The following is a 15,336-nucleotide window of genomic DNA, read 5'->3' on the forward strand; positions in this document are numbered from 1 at the left end:
GAAAAGGGGAAGACAGATCTCCGGTTAAATGATGTGATCTCGTGTGAATGGAAGGGTGTGGATCTTCAATGATGTGAAGTGATCATTTTCATTTTTTCAAAGCGATCTCATGTGAGTGGAGTGGGGGGTAATCTTCAGTGATGTGATGGGTTTTTCACTGTTTCTAGTTATTTCCATTTTATTTAACCAATAGAATCAAAAAGGAAATATAGAAACAACAAAACTTACTAACCGAAGTTTGGTATATACCAAATGCCAGGCTCGGCCACGTGAGGTGTCCAACATGGGCGTGGGACCATCGAGCAATGATTCACGAGGGAGGAGAAATAGGATTGATAGCCCAAGCATTGTATCTCTTGCATGACCTCTCATAAGTCCCAAGCCCACCCCTCGCTTTCTTACATGTATGTTTAATGTCACATGGTGGGGTGGGTTTCGGTATGTCTCAAGTGGCGGGGTGGCTAGAGAATTTGTTTTCATGCTAGACCTTAGGATATATGTCATACGTTATGATGTGATTTTCTGTGAGGAAAGGGGTAAGACGGATCTTGGGTTAGATGATGTGATCTCGTGTGAGTGGAAGGGTGTGGATCTTCTATGACGTGAAGTCATAACTTTCATTTTTCCAAAGCGATCTCAAGCGAGTGGAGGCGGGGGGGGGGGGGTGATCATCAATGATGTCATGTGTTTCTCATTGTTGCTAGTTATTTCCATGTTTTCTTAACCAATTTAAGAAAAAAAATGCATATCTATCTTGAAATACGGGAAAAAACAAAGGGCACATCTACAATGCTAGCATTTGCTGGCTAGCTGTCCATGGGGCACACCTAAAAAGTAAACATCCCCATCGAGTTCCAATGAGTTTAAAATGGAAATTCACCCCAAAAATACCACCTAGTCCTCCCACACATATTGGCCCGCCTAAATACTGTAGCTAAGAGGCTTTTTGCTTTAGTGCTAAACAAAATTTCTTCCTTTTGCACTTTATTTGCATATGGATGGTATAGGCTCTAGGACAATGATTGTCTTGTATGTCTTGTACACAGTTACCGCCTAATTACAAACAACACTCTCCCATGGCCCTATTGTGACCTACTCTATACAGCTATAAGGACGAGTGGATGGATGAATGTGATCGGTGCGAGCATAAATATGAGAAGGACATTACTTTACTTTCCCTTGATTGCACTAAACTTAAATTATTTTTAATATGTTCTCACACGTAACTACAATTGTCTCTATTGCTTTATCTAGGTACACCACACATTTGTGCATGTGAAGTATGATTTCCTATTGTAGTTTTAATACGAGCAACGTGTGAGAACAAGTCATATAGTCTCTTAGGGCATCTTTGGCAATCCTCTAGAACCGCAGACACCTCGACTCTCGCTCCTCTAACTCAAACCCAACATAAATATACTAGGGATTTGATAAGCCATTAGCCAAATCGGTAGTGTCCTAAGATCGATTTCATCGTCCGATGATCCATTTAGGGGACATTTGGCCCGTTTGACAAGGAAACATCCGCACAATATGGATCTTCACCTCCACATTGTATGCAACTACGCAAGGCCTAATATTCTACAAAACATCTTCTTCTCAACCAACCCAATCAGTATCTCCCATGGGGCTTGTCTATTTCGTGATTTCTCCCACATCATGTGGCTACACAAAAATGGGGTAGGGACCTTTTCTATTTAATATGGCGGGGTGCCAAGCGCTGAAGGTATCCACATCCTTAGTTTGCCTAATGCATTCTACCCTTTTGGAATAAATTGAAAACATAATGGAACAACAAATATAGAAACACCAAAATTTACTAACCTAAGGTTAGTTTACACCAGATGCGAGGCTTAGCCATGGCAGGTGACCAACTCGAGCGTGAGACCATCAAGAAGCGATCCACGTGGAGAATAAATGGGGTCAACAACCCAAGCATTGCGGCTCTCGCATGGCCTCTCGTAAGTCCCAAGACCCACTCCTCACTTTGCTTACATGTGTCATTTATTTCGGACGGTGGCGAGGCTTCCGGTACGTCTCAAATGGCAGGGTGGCTAGAGAATTTATTGTCGTGCTACTATAAGTGCACTTAAGGATATATCTCATGCATTACGACGCGATATTCCGTGAGGAAAGGGGGAAAACTGACCCAGATTAAATGATGCGATATCGCGTGAGTGGGAAAATGTAGATCTTCCATGATGTGAAGGGATTATTTCCATTTTTCAAAGCAATATCGTGGGAGCGGAGTGGGTGGATCTTCTATGACATGATGTTTTTTAATCTTTATTAGTTATTTCCAATATTTCTTAACCAATTTAGGAGAACAAATCATATCCAACATGAAATATGGGAAGATACTAAGGAAACATCTACAAAGCAAACATTTAATAGCTAGCTACCCATGGCGCATGCCCATAAAAACAAACACCCCATGAAGTCCTAGTGAGCCTAAACTGGAAATCCAACACCGACAATATATACAACCTGGTCCGCCTACACGTGTTGGCCCACCTAAATAGTGTACTTAAGCGGCTTCTTGCATCACAATTAAACAAAATATCTTCCTTTTGCTCTTCATTTGCTAATTTTTGGTATAGTCTTAGGCCAATGATTATCTTGAATCTTTTGTACACAATACCTAATTACAAAAACTTTCCCCCATTAACCTATTGTGGCCTACTCTATACATATCGGAGGACGAGAGGATGGATGAATGTATTCCAGAGGAGGAATACATATGCGAGGTTCATTGCATTACTTTCCCTTGGTTACCCAAAACTAAAAATCTTGTTATATATTCTCACACGTAATTACAATGGTCACTGATGCTTTATCCAAACACACCACACTTGTGCATGTGAAGTATGATATCATATTGTACTTGCAATACAAGCTAACTGTTCTAATGAGTCACAATGTTTATTCACGTAAGTATGTAGTTTTGGTTGGAGATCGTTACAAGAGGCGCTCCCCCTCGTGGTTGAGGATAACATTTCTTATCAAACAAATGTGTATATATACGTTCACAAGACATTGATTTCTTACTTGGTGTTACGGTAATAGTGTTTTGATGTTTGGATAGAGTGTTGGATAGGCAATGGATACCACACTGGGCTCTAAATAATAAATAACCCTGGCACACACATTTTAGTACTAATCAGTAATAGGTTATTTTTTCATATAAGTACATATGTTTTTAAAAAAAGTGTATTTCACACTTTGTAAAAACGTCCTAAATCCACTCTACACTTTCTTTTTGAAAAAAATCGAACTTACATTTTCGACAAATAAACTTGCGCATTTTGAGACTAACGTAGGCTTCGAAAAAAAGAAAGATTTACCTAAGGCATGGAAAAAGCAATAAATCATTTAGATCTTTGGTCATATAAGGTGGATAGACAATGAAAAGCCATAATAAGTAGAGTCTAGTTGATCGGTCATAAGCGGTGCGAGAGTCTCCATTCTGAAAACTCCACACATACAACAAAAACGGAATCAAAACCAGTTTCGGAAGAAGTGTTGGGCACGGAACTGAACCTAAAGGCTGAACATAATAGTTCGCACTCATATAGCCAAACTCGAAATCTTCTATGTTTTTTTTCTAACGTAGCATATCCTCTTTCGTCCCAATCTCCAATTCTCATCACCCAAAACCAACAAAGATGCCACTTGGGCCTATCGCCGTCCATAAAGAACAACTCTAAGTTTCTCTTAACTTTTTCCCTTCAATTTCTCAATGTTACTTATGGCCCAACTCCATATGACCACATCTAAATCCACTAGCACAAAACAAATCATGGCCTTCAAGAAACTAAGCACACTCTAATACAACTTATCAAGCCCTCGTCTGAGCCCCATCCTGCTTCGGGACCCCTTTTCAATTGCAAACAAGATCAAGAATTGTGATGCATAGGAGAGTATGACCCAACCAGTAGTAGGCCCGCCTCTCGGAAAAATAGTGCCGCCTACTCCTCTAGTCCCTCATGTCCCGAGACGCACGAACTCTACAAGTGATCTTCGAAGCAACAAGCATGGTGCTTTCGATTGGTGTTCAGCGAAAGAAGGTTCCACACCTAGCTGAATTAACACCAACCTCCCGCTTGATCTTGTTTCGTGAAACAAGCACAAACCTCTAGTTAATATTGTATTGCCTATGTGGAAAGTGTAGAATTGATACTCATGTTGCTAGATTCACAATCTATAAGATTATTTGGAAGTTCTCATCCTTGTATATTTGTTTGGATCTATCTAGATAAAGACTTTGAAGACTTTTGAGATAAATGCCTTAGTCAAGAAATTTGATGTGTTTTGTTGAATAGACCAAACTTGTATCTCTCAGCACAAACTTGTTTCCTCGTGAACCATTGTATCCTGCAAATTAAGCATACCCAATTCGTATCATGTTAAAGGTTGTTTGTTCAAAGTCTTCTTAGTTATGTTTCATTCATATGTCGCGATGTTGGTTTCTCTTTTTTTTGGCAGTTGTTGTGAAATATTATGTTGTGCTTGATTTTTGTGTTTCTCATGCATTTGGTCATCATAGTAATATATATCTAGTCGCAATTCATGGTTATTAACCTATGATATCGAATAATGGACATTCAACTATGATATCAAACAATGCTTCACTTATTGGTGTACGCATTTGCTAAATTGTGATTAATGGATTCATGTTGGATGTAGAAATGCACGAGCATTTTCCTAGTGATTGTAGTGGCTCGGTAATTGAGCAGTTACAGGGGTGGATACATATGAGCATAAACTGTGAAATATAATGGGCAACTGTTAAAATAAATATAAAAGAAAGAAAAAAAGAAGAGAAAAAAGTCAACTCTTAAGTCCGATGGTCGCCCAGCATGGTGTTCTAGCCCATTTCGTAAGCACTCTAGGCGACACCTTATTTCATCTCACAATAGTCTACACAGAGTCGCGCCCCGAAGGATAAGGTAAGTGCCATGTGGTCGTGTGTGCAAGTCAAGGACGACCTAATCACTCATGTGGGCCATCCACCTCAATACTATGCAAATAGGCAATGCCCAATAATGTACAAAACCTATTTTTCTTACCCACACCAATGAGTCTCTCCCGTGGGGCATGTCCATTTGGTTATTCGTACCACATCACTAAGCTGCAGAAAATGGGGGCAGGAGCTTGACTATTTAATAGGGTGGTATGCCTCGGGTGGAAGGCATCCATATCCTTGGTGAACCGGACACGGGATACTCTTTGAGTATAATTCGAAAACCGAATCAAAAAGGAAATATAGAAACACCAAAACTTACTAACCTAAGTTAATGTACCAAATGCGAGGGCCAGCCATGTGAGGTGCCCAACATGGTCATGGGATCGTCGAGCAGCGATCCACAAGGGAGGATAAAGGGGATTGACAACCCAAGCTTTGTGGCTCTTGCATGACCTCTTATAAGGCCCAAAACCCACGCCTCGTTTTCTTACATGTACGTTTCATGTCAGATGGTGGTGTGGGTTTCGGTACGTCTCAAGTGGCAGGGCGGCTAGAGAATTTATTGTCATGCTAGACATTAGGATATATGTCACACGTTATGACATGATCTTGTGTGAGGAAAAGGGGAAGACAGATCTCGGGTTAGATGATGTGATCTCGTGTGAGTCGAAGGGTGTGGATCTTCAATGATGTGAAGTGATACTTTTCATCTTTTCAAAGCGAACTCATGTGAGTGGAGTGGGGGTGATCTTTAGTGATGTGATGGGTTTTTCACTGTTGCTAGTTATTTCCATTTTACTTAACCAACGGAATCAAAAAGGAAATATAGAAACAACAAAACTTACTAACCAAAGTTTGGTATATACCAAATGCCAGGCTCGGCCACGTGAGGTGTCCAACATGGGCGTGGGACCATCGAGCAGCGATTCGCGAAGGAGGAGAAAGTGGATTGATAGCCCAAGCATTCTATCTCTTGCATGACCTCTCATAAGTCCCAAGCCCACCCCTCGCTTTCTTACATGTATGTTTAATGTCACATGGTGGGGTGGGTTTCGGTATGTCTCAAGTGGCGGGGTGGCTATAGAATTTGTTTTCATGCTAGACCTTAGGATATATGTCACACATTATGATGTGATTTTCTGTGAGGAAAGGGGTAAGACGGATCTTGGGTTAGATGATGTGATCTCGTGTGAGTGGAAGGGTGTGGATCTTCCATGACGTGAAGTCATAATTTGCATTTTTCCAAAGCGATCTCAAGCGAGTGTAGTCGGGGGGGGGGGTGATCCTCAATGAGGTGATGTGTTTTTCATTGTTGCTAGTTATTTCCATGTTTTCTTAACCAATTTAAGAAAGAAAAATACATATCTATCTTGAAATACGGGAAAAACAAAGAGCACATCTACAATGCTAGCATTAGCTGGCTAGCTGTCCATGGGGCACACCCGAAAAGCAAACATCCCCATCGAGTTCCAATGAGCTTAAAATGGAAATTCACCCCAAAAATACCAACTACTCCTCCCATACATGTTGGCCCGCCTAAATAGTGTAGTTAAGCGGCTTCTTTCTTTACAGTTAAACATTCTTCCTTTTGCACTTTATTTGCATATGGATGGTATAGGCTCTAGGCCAATGATTGTCTTGTATGTCTTGTACAGAGTTACCGCCTAATTACAAAAAACACTCTCCCATGGCCCTATTGTGCCCTACTCTATACAACCATAAGGACGAGTGGAGGGATGAATGTGATCAGTGCGAGCATAAATATGACAAGGACATTAATTTACTTTCCCTTGATTGCACAAAACTGAAATTATTTTTAATATGTTCTCACATGTAACTACAATTGTCTCTATTGATTTATATGGGTACACCACACATTTGTGCATGCAAAGTATGATTTCCTATTGTAGTTTTAATACGAGCAACGTGTGAGAACAAGTCGTAAAGTCTCTTAGGGCATCTTTGGCAAACCTCTAGAACCGCAAACACCTCGACTCTCGCTCCTCTAACTCAAACCCAACTTAAAAATACTAGGGATTTGATAAGCCGTTAGCCAAATCGGCAGTGTCCTAAGATCGATTTCATTGTCCGATGACCCATTTACGGGATATTTCGCCTGTTTGACAAGGAAACATCCGCACCATATGGATCTTCACCTCAACATTGTATGCAACTACATAAGGCCTAATATTCTACAAAACTTATTCTTCTCAACCTATCCAATCAGTCTCTCCCATGGGGCTTGTTTGTTTCGTGATTTCTCCCACATCATGTGGCTACACAAAATGGGGTAGGGACCTTTTCCATTTAATAAGGTGGGGTGCCAAGCGTTGAAGGTATCCATATTCCTAGTTATCCTAATGCATTCTACCCTTTAGGAATAAATTGAAAACAGAATTGAACAACAAATATAGAAACACCAAAATTTACTAACCTAAGTTTAGTTTACACCAGATGCCAGGCTTAGCCATGGGAGGTGACCAACTCGAGCGTGAGACCATCAAGAAGTGATCCACGTGGAGAATAAATAGGGTCAACAACCCAAGCATTGCGGCTCTCGCATGGCCTCTCGTAAGTCCCAAGACCCACCCCTCACTTTGCTTACATGTGTCATTAATTTCGGACGGTTGTGATGCTTCCGGTTCGTCTCAAATTGCGGCGTGGCTAGAGAATTTATTGTCGTGCTACAATAAGTGAACTTTAGGATATATCTCATGCATTACGACACGATATTCTGTGAGGAAAGGGGGAAGACTGAACCAGGTTAGATGATGCGATATCGCGTGAGTGGAAGGATGTAGATCTTCCATGACATGAAGGGATTATTTCCATTTTTCAAAGAAATATTGTGCGAGCGGAGGGGGTGGATCTTCAATGACATGATGTTTTTTTATCTTTGTTAGTTATTTCCAATTTTTCTTAACCAATTTAAGAGAACAAATCATATCCAACATGAAATATGGGAAGAAACTAAGGACACATGTACAAAGCAACCATTTACTTGCTAGATATCCATGGCGCATGCCCATAAAAACAAACACCCCATGAAGTTCCACTGAGTCTAAAATTAATGGAAATCCAACACCAACAATATATACCACCTGGTCCACCTACACGTGTTGGCCCACCTAAATAGTGTAGTTAAGCGGCTTCTTGCATCACAATTAAACAAAATATCTTCCTTTTGCTCTTCATTTGCAAATTTTTGGTATAATCTTAGGCCAATGATTATCTTCAATGTTTTGTACACAATATATACCTAATTACAAACAACTTTCCCCCATTAACCTATTGTGGCCTACTCTATACATATCGGAGGATGAGAGGATGGATGAATGAATTCCAGAGGAGGAATACATATGCGAGGGACATTGCATTACTTTCCCTTGGTTACCCAAAACTAAAAATCTTGTTATATATTCTCACACGGAATTAGAATGTTCACTAATGCATTATCCAAGTACACCACACTTGTGCATGTGAAGTATGATATCATATTGTACTTGCAATACAAGCTAACTGTGCTAATGAGTCACAATGTTTATTCACGTAAGTATGTAGTTTTGGTTGGAGATTGTTACACGAGGCGCTTCCCCTCGTGGTTGAGGATAACATTTCTTATCAAATAAATGTGTGCATATACGTTCACAAGGCATTGATTTCTTACTTGGTGTTACGGTAATAGTGTTTTGATGTTTGGATAGAGTGTTGGATAGGCAATGGATACCACAGTGGGCTCTAAATAATCAATAACCCTTACACACACATTTCAATAGTAAGCAGTAATAGGTTATTTTTTCATATAAGTACAAATGTGTCACATCCCTGACACCTTAATCAAATTAGCTTTGTGCTCATGTTTTCTTTGCATTGCATCTAGGAAATTTTCAACAAGAATAAAGTAAGTGGTGAAGGAAAACTCAAAACCCTAGCCACTTCTCAAAATAAAGGAAATTTCAAACTAGTTAAAATCAATGAACCCAAAATGGCCTCAAGAAAAGCTCAACTTTTCTGATAATTCTTGGAAACAAATAAGCAATGAAGTAAACCATTTCTTTTATACTCTTGGCATTTTAAATAAATGCAAAAAGCTATTGGTTTCAAGTTTAAAATTTGAAATCAGAAACTTTAAGTTTTCAAAAATGTTGAAAACTCGAGGAATGGTTGGATATATTCCAACAAATATTCTGGTGTGTTCAAAATAGTTTTTACAAACTATTTTGGAGCTTAAATAAATAGCAAATCAATAGTTAACAAAACAGAAACAAAACAAAAAAGAAAGAGAAAGAAAAGAGGAAAGACCTTACCTGTCGACTGAGGAGGCCCAGCCCACCAGGGGCAGGGTCGTCTTCTTCCTCTCCCTTCTGGCAGAGGGGAGATCGACCACGGCGGCCCCCTCCACATCCTGCTTCGCCGTGGCGACCTCCAGAGCCCCCCAGGACAGCGCGACAGGGGGGATATCCACCCCGAGGCCGTCCCTATCCATTCCCCAGCTCTAGTTTCCCCCTCCTCCCGGGATCTCTCCTCCCTCCTTCTGCCGCCATTGCCAAGAGCTAGAGCACGAGCCGCCGCGCCTCTAGCCACAGGACCTCCCTTCCGAGTAGTCCAGTAGCTTCGCCTCGTCGAGCTGGTTCTCTCTGCAACGGCCGAAGTCTCCCCAAGCTCTACAACGTCCCCAACGCCATCGTCTTCAACCTTCGGTCGCCGGCAAATCGACGGTGAAACGTCGGCAACAGCCCCTCCCCGAGCAGTCTGAGCCTAGCTTCACCTCCACCGCAAGCCTGCGATCATTTCCCCTCTCCTTCCCCTCGGATCCGTGCCCCCTAGCCACTGGACCATCGAACCCGTACTCCGGCAGCCGCCCCAGCTCGTCGCCGGCTTGCTCCGACCACCTATAGCCCTCCCTGAGGCCAACGCTGGATGAGGTCGAGCCTGGAGATCAGTCCAGTGCTCTCGGCATCCTTTTCCGAGCACCACAGCACGATATAGCGTGTCTCCGGCGAGGTTCTGCCGCGGATCTGGTCGCTGCCGGCCAGGCTCCGGCGAGGAACGATGTGGCCAGCCTAACCAAGTAGTTTAAAGCCTAAACACTCACTTAGGGGCTGGTCAGCGCGGGATTAGCCACTAAGACGCTGACAAGTGGGTCCCCCCTGTTAGGTTTGACCTGATCAGGTCAGTTGACCTGCTGATGTCATGCTGACAAAATAAAGGGGTTTTCCAGTATAAAAATAATTCCAGAAATGTTTATAACTTCAAAAATTCATAGAAATTAATCTGTAACTCCAATGCAAATAATTTATATATGAAAAAGTATCAGAAAAATTCAAGGAATCTGAATATGTCATTTTCAAACATGTTTGAAAATGTTACAGAACCCAAACATGTAGATTAATGAATAAGTTAATTCTTATAAATACTTTGTATATGGAATTTGGCAAATATTTAAATTTCACTATAAATGACATGATCAAACACTGTCCTAATTACAAACCAGCAACCTAACATGTCATCCCATGCATGTTAAAAGCAAGTTGATCTGAGCATCAGGTCGAATCAATTTAAATGGTATCCGAGAATACCTCGTTTGAAGTGATATTTGAATTTGATTCAAATCAACTTCAAACCTAATACATGTTAGCTATAATAGTTTACCATCTTGCATTCTCATGCCATGCTCATGCATCATCTTGATTGCATATGTTTGTTATTGATTGTTGTCATTCCTTTCGGTAGGCTCCGCTCCCCCGGATTCCACCGAATATCCATCTGACGGATATTGTCACTCCTCTGAGCAACAAGGCAAGCAACCATTTTGATCATCCCGATAAATCCCATGTTCTTGCTCCTACACTTACTTATTGCATTAGGATCAAATGCTTCAAATGCTTTTGCCACGTTAGTTGAACCCACTTCCTTTGCATGACCTATCCTTGTCACAGTAAATAGCTAAACCTTGCAACCTAGCATACCTGGTAGTTTCTTGAGCCATGACATGCCTTATCCTGCTATGCATGCTATGCTTAGAGTTGTGTATGGTCTGTCATCTGGGGGATGAACAGAATTGTGAGAATGTGTTCGGAAAGCAAAGGTTGTGTGTTGAACCTGATTTGGTAAAGGTACCGGTGAAAGGCTGTGTAGGAGTACATGGCGGGTTGTTTCATTGGAACCGTCCTTAGGAACTGAGTTCCGTGTATGTAATCCAAGACTAGATACTACCACACGTTGGGATACTTAATTGACCCTCTCGACTTATTAATCGCTTAGTATTCGATCCAGGAGTTGCAAGTACTTTCTGGTGTTTATAGTCATGCTGGAGGCCGTGCATCGCGCTGACCTGAGAGGTGGGCTGTGATGCGGTAGGCAGTGGCACGGTGTACCAAGTGGCACCCGGATGGTGGGCTTGGGAACCCTGCGGACATCGTTTGAGGCTGTGGCGGAAACCTCGGCCGGACTTCCATACGGGTTACTCTCAGATAGGCGATAAACCTCGACTAGGTACTAATGTGGTTAACGGTCGTGGCCGACTCCCTCGCTGGGCTTCCGCTTGAAGGTTGCCGAGGTGCATGACGTGCACATGGCGATAAGTGGCGAGAGCGTGTGTGACGAAGTACACCCCTGCAGGGTTATGATCTATTCGAATAGCCGCGTCCGCGGATATGGACTACATGGAGACATATGTTGTTCATAGATAACTTAAATGGCTACTCATAAAATTGTCAAGATAAGCGTGAGTGTCATGGACGGCATTTCCGTATGGAGACGGAATGATTCCACGATGGAGTATTGTTGTGGTGTTAGTGGACTAGAGTGCGAGAAATCAAGTTGTCAAAATTATTTAAAAATGCAAGTTGTCTAGCCACGAGTCAAATGCTGGCTTTCCGCATGAAACCCCACAATACCTTATTGATACTTTGCATGAGTAGATAGTTATCTTAAAGTCTTGCTGAGTACCTCCGTACTCATGTTTGCTGAATAAATGTTGCAGAGGTTTCTAATGACCCTAATGGAGGGTTCTTCATAGACATCGACGACGACGAGTAGCTGGTGTCCCAGCTACGATCTGGCCCTAGGTTGGGTCTGTAGTATAGTCAGGCCATGTGCCTTCTAGTTGCACCTGTCTGTACTCAGACAATTTTAAACACTTCCGCTGGCTTGTAACTGAACGACTGCTATTATGGGTCGTGAGACCCTTACTGTGTAATATTATGTGTGTGGCTTTTCCGAGCCTCTTAAATAATGCTTGTATGTTTATGGTTATGTTGTGATGCCATCGATGTATCTATACATATCGGTATGCCATGCGTACGTGTGTCATACTTGATATGTATGGGGTTCGACTACCTAGCCGTGAACTTTAGTAGCACTCCTTACAGGGAAATGCCCCTTTGTGATCCAACGAGCCATGGTAGCTCGCTACTTCTCCGCACACATTGGTTGACCGACATGTGTCCTTCTTAGCTGTTGTGTCTGTCCCCTTTGGGGAAATGTCACGCGATGTAATGGAGTCCTTGTAGCTTGCTACGACTCGTCTACACTCGCTGGTGACCGACACCTGCTTTGTTGGGTCATGTATGACTGTCCTTGTGCGGTACTGCCACTTTGGTTTATGACTAGACTTGTCGATCCGGGTTCTTTGACATTGGAATGCTAGCGACACAATTGCATACGTGAGTCAAAAGGCGCAAACGGTCCCGGCTAAGGTAAGGCTGCAGCCGTGGAGTTAACCGTGCGTGAGACCGCAAAGGGATGCGATGTGTTACAGACTGGATTCCTATGGCTTAGGATCGGGGTCCCGACAATTTTTTTTCTAAAAAAGTGTATTTCACACTTTGTAAAAACGTCCAAAATCCACTCTACACTTTCTTTTTGAAAAAAATTAAACTTACATTTTTGGCTAACTAAACTTGCGCATTTTGAAACTAACGTAGGCTTAGAAAAAAGAAACATTTACCTAAGGCATGGCAAAAGCAATAAATCATTTAGATCTTTGGTCATGCAAGGTGGCTAGACAAGGAAAACCCATAATAAGTAGAGTCTAGTTGATCGGTCATAAGCGGTGTGTGAGTCTCCATTCTGAAAACTGCACACATACAACAAAAACGGAATCAAAACTAGTTTCGGAAGAAGTGTTGGGCACATAACGGAATCTAAAGGCTGAACATAATAGTTCGCACTGATATAGCCAAACTCAAAATCTTTAATGTTTTTTTTCGAACGTAGAATATCCTCTTTCCTCCGACTCTCCAATTCTCATCACCCAAAACCAACAAACATGCAACTTGGGCCTATCGCCATCCATAAAGAACAACTCTAAGTTTCTCTTAACTTTTGCCCTTCAATTTCTCAATATAATCTGATGGCCCAACTCCATCTGACCACATCTAAATCCTCTAGCACAAAACAAAGCATAGCCTTCAAGAAACTAAGCATTCCCTTGCTCTCTATAATCGGTGCCGCTCTGATTATTCAAGTGATCCTCAAAGCACACTCTAATGCAACTTATCTAGCCCTCGTGTGAGCGCCATCCTGCCTCGGGACCAATCTTCAATTCCAAACAAGATCAAGAATTGTGATGCACAACAGAGTCTGACCCGACCAGTAGTAGGCCCGCCTCTAGGAAAAATAGTGCCGCCTACTCCTCTAGTATGTCATTGTCCCGAGACGCACCAGCTCTACAAGTGATTTTCGAAGTAACAAGCATGGTGCTTTGGATTGGTGTTTAGCGAAAGAAGGTTCTACACCTAGGTGAATTAACACCAACCTTCCGCTTGATCTTGTTTCAGGAAACAAGCATAACCCACTAGTTAAAATTGTATTGCCTATGTGGAAAGTGTAGAATTGATACTCATGTTGCTAGATTCACAATCTATAATATTATTTGGAAGTTCTCATCCTTATATATTTGTTTGGATCTATCTAGATAAAGACTTTGAATACTTTTGATATAAATGCCTATGTCAGGAAATTTGATGTTTCTTGTTGAGTAGAGCAAACTTGTATCACTCATCACAAACTTGTTTCCTCGTGAACCATTGTATCGTGCAAATTACGCATACCCAATTAGTGTCATGTTAAATCTTGTTTGTTCAAAGGCTTCTTAGTTTTTTTTAATTTATATGTTGGGATGTTGGTTTCTTTAAGTTGTTATTTGCAATCTTTTTCTTTGGCAATTGTTGGGAAATATTTTGTTGTGCTTGATTTTTGTGTTTCTCATGCCTTTGGTCATCATAGTAATATATATCTGGTCGCAATTCATGGATATTAACCTATGATATCAAATAATGGACATTCAACTATGATATCAAACAATTCTTCACTTATTGGTGTACGCATTTGCTAAATTGTGATTAATGGATTCATGTTGCATGTACAAAGGCACAAGCATTTTCATAGTGATTGTAGTGGGTCGGTAGTTGAGCAGTTACAGGGGTGGATATATATGAGCATAAATTGTGAAATATAATGGACAACTGTTAAAATAAATATAGAAGAAAGAAAAAAAAAGATAAAAAATCAAATCTTAAGGCCGATGGTCGCCGAGCATGGTGTTCTACCCCATTTCGTAAGCACTCTAGGCGACACCTTGTTTTGTCTCACAATAGTCGACACAGAGTCGCTCCCCTAAGGTTAAGGTGAGTACCATGTGGTCGTGTGTGCAAGTCAAGGATGACCCAATCACTCATGTGGGCCATCCACCTAAATACTGTAGGCAAATAGGCAATGCCCAATAATCTACAAAACCTATTTTTCTTACCCACACCAATGAGTCTCTCTCGTGGGGCTTGTCCATTTGGTTATTAGTACCACATCACCAGGCTGCAGAATAATGGGGGAAGAAGCCTGACTATTTAATAGGGTGGTATGCCTCGGGTGGAAGGCATCCATATCCTTGGTGAACCGGACACGGGATACACTTTCAGTATAAGTCGAAAACCGAACCAAAAAGGAAATATAGAAACACCAGAACTTACTAACCAAAGTTTATGTAGCAAACGCCAGGGTCAGCCATCTGAGGTGCCCAACATGGTCATGGGATCATCAAGCAGCGATCCACAAGGGAGGATAAAGGGGATTCACAACCCAAGCTTTGTGGCTCTTGCATGACCTCTCATAAGGCCCAAAACCCATGCCTCAATTTCTTACATGTGTGTTTCATGTCAGATGGTGGTGTGGGTTTCGGTACATCTCAAGTGGCAGGGCGGCTAGAGAATTTATTTTCATGCTAGACATTAGGATATATCTCACACGTTATGACATGATCTTGTGTGAGGAAAAGGGTCAGACAAATCTTGGGTTAGATGATGTGATCTCGTGTGAGTGGAAGGGTGTGGATCTTCAAGGATGTGAAGTAATAATTTTCATTTTTTCAA

This window comes from Hordeum vulgare, chromosome 1H, assembly GCF_904849725.1.
Source record: "Hordeum vulgare subsp. vulgare chromosome 1H, MorexV3_pseudomolecules_assembly, whole genome shotgun sequence".
In the NCBI taxonomy this organism is placed as follows: domain Eukaryota; kingdom Viridiplantae; phylum Streptophyta; class Magnoliopsida; order Poales; family Poaceae; genus Hordeum; species Hordeum vulgare.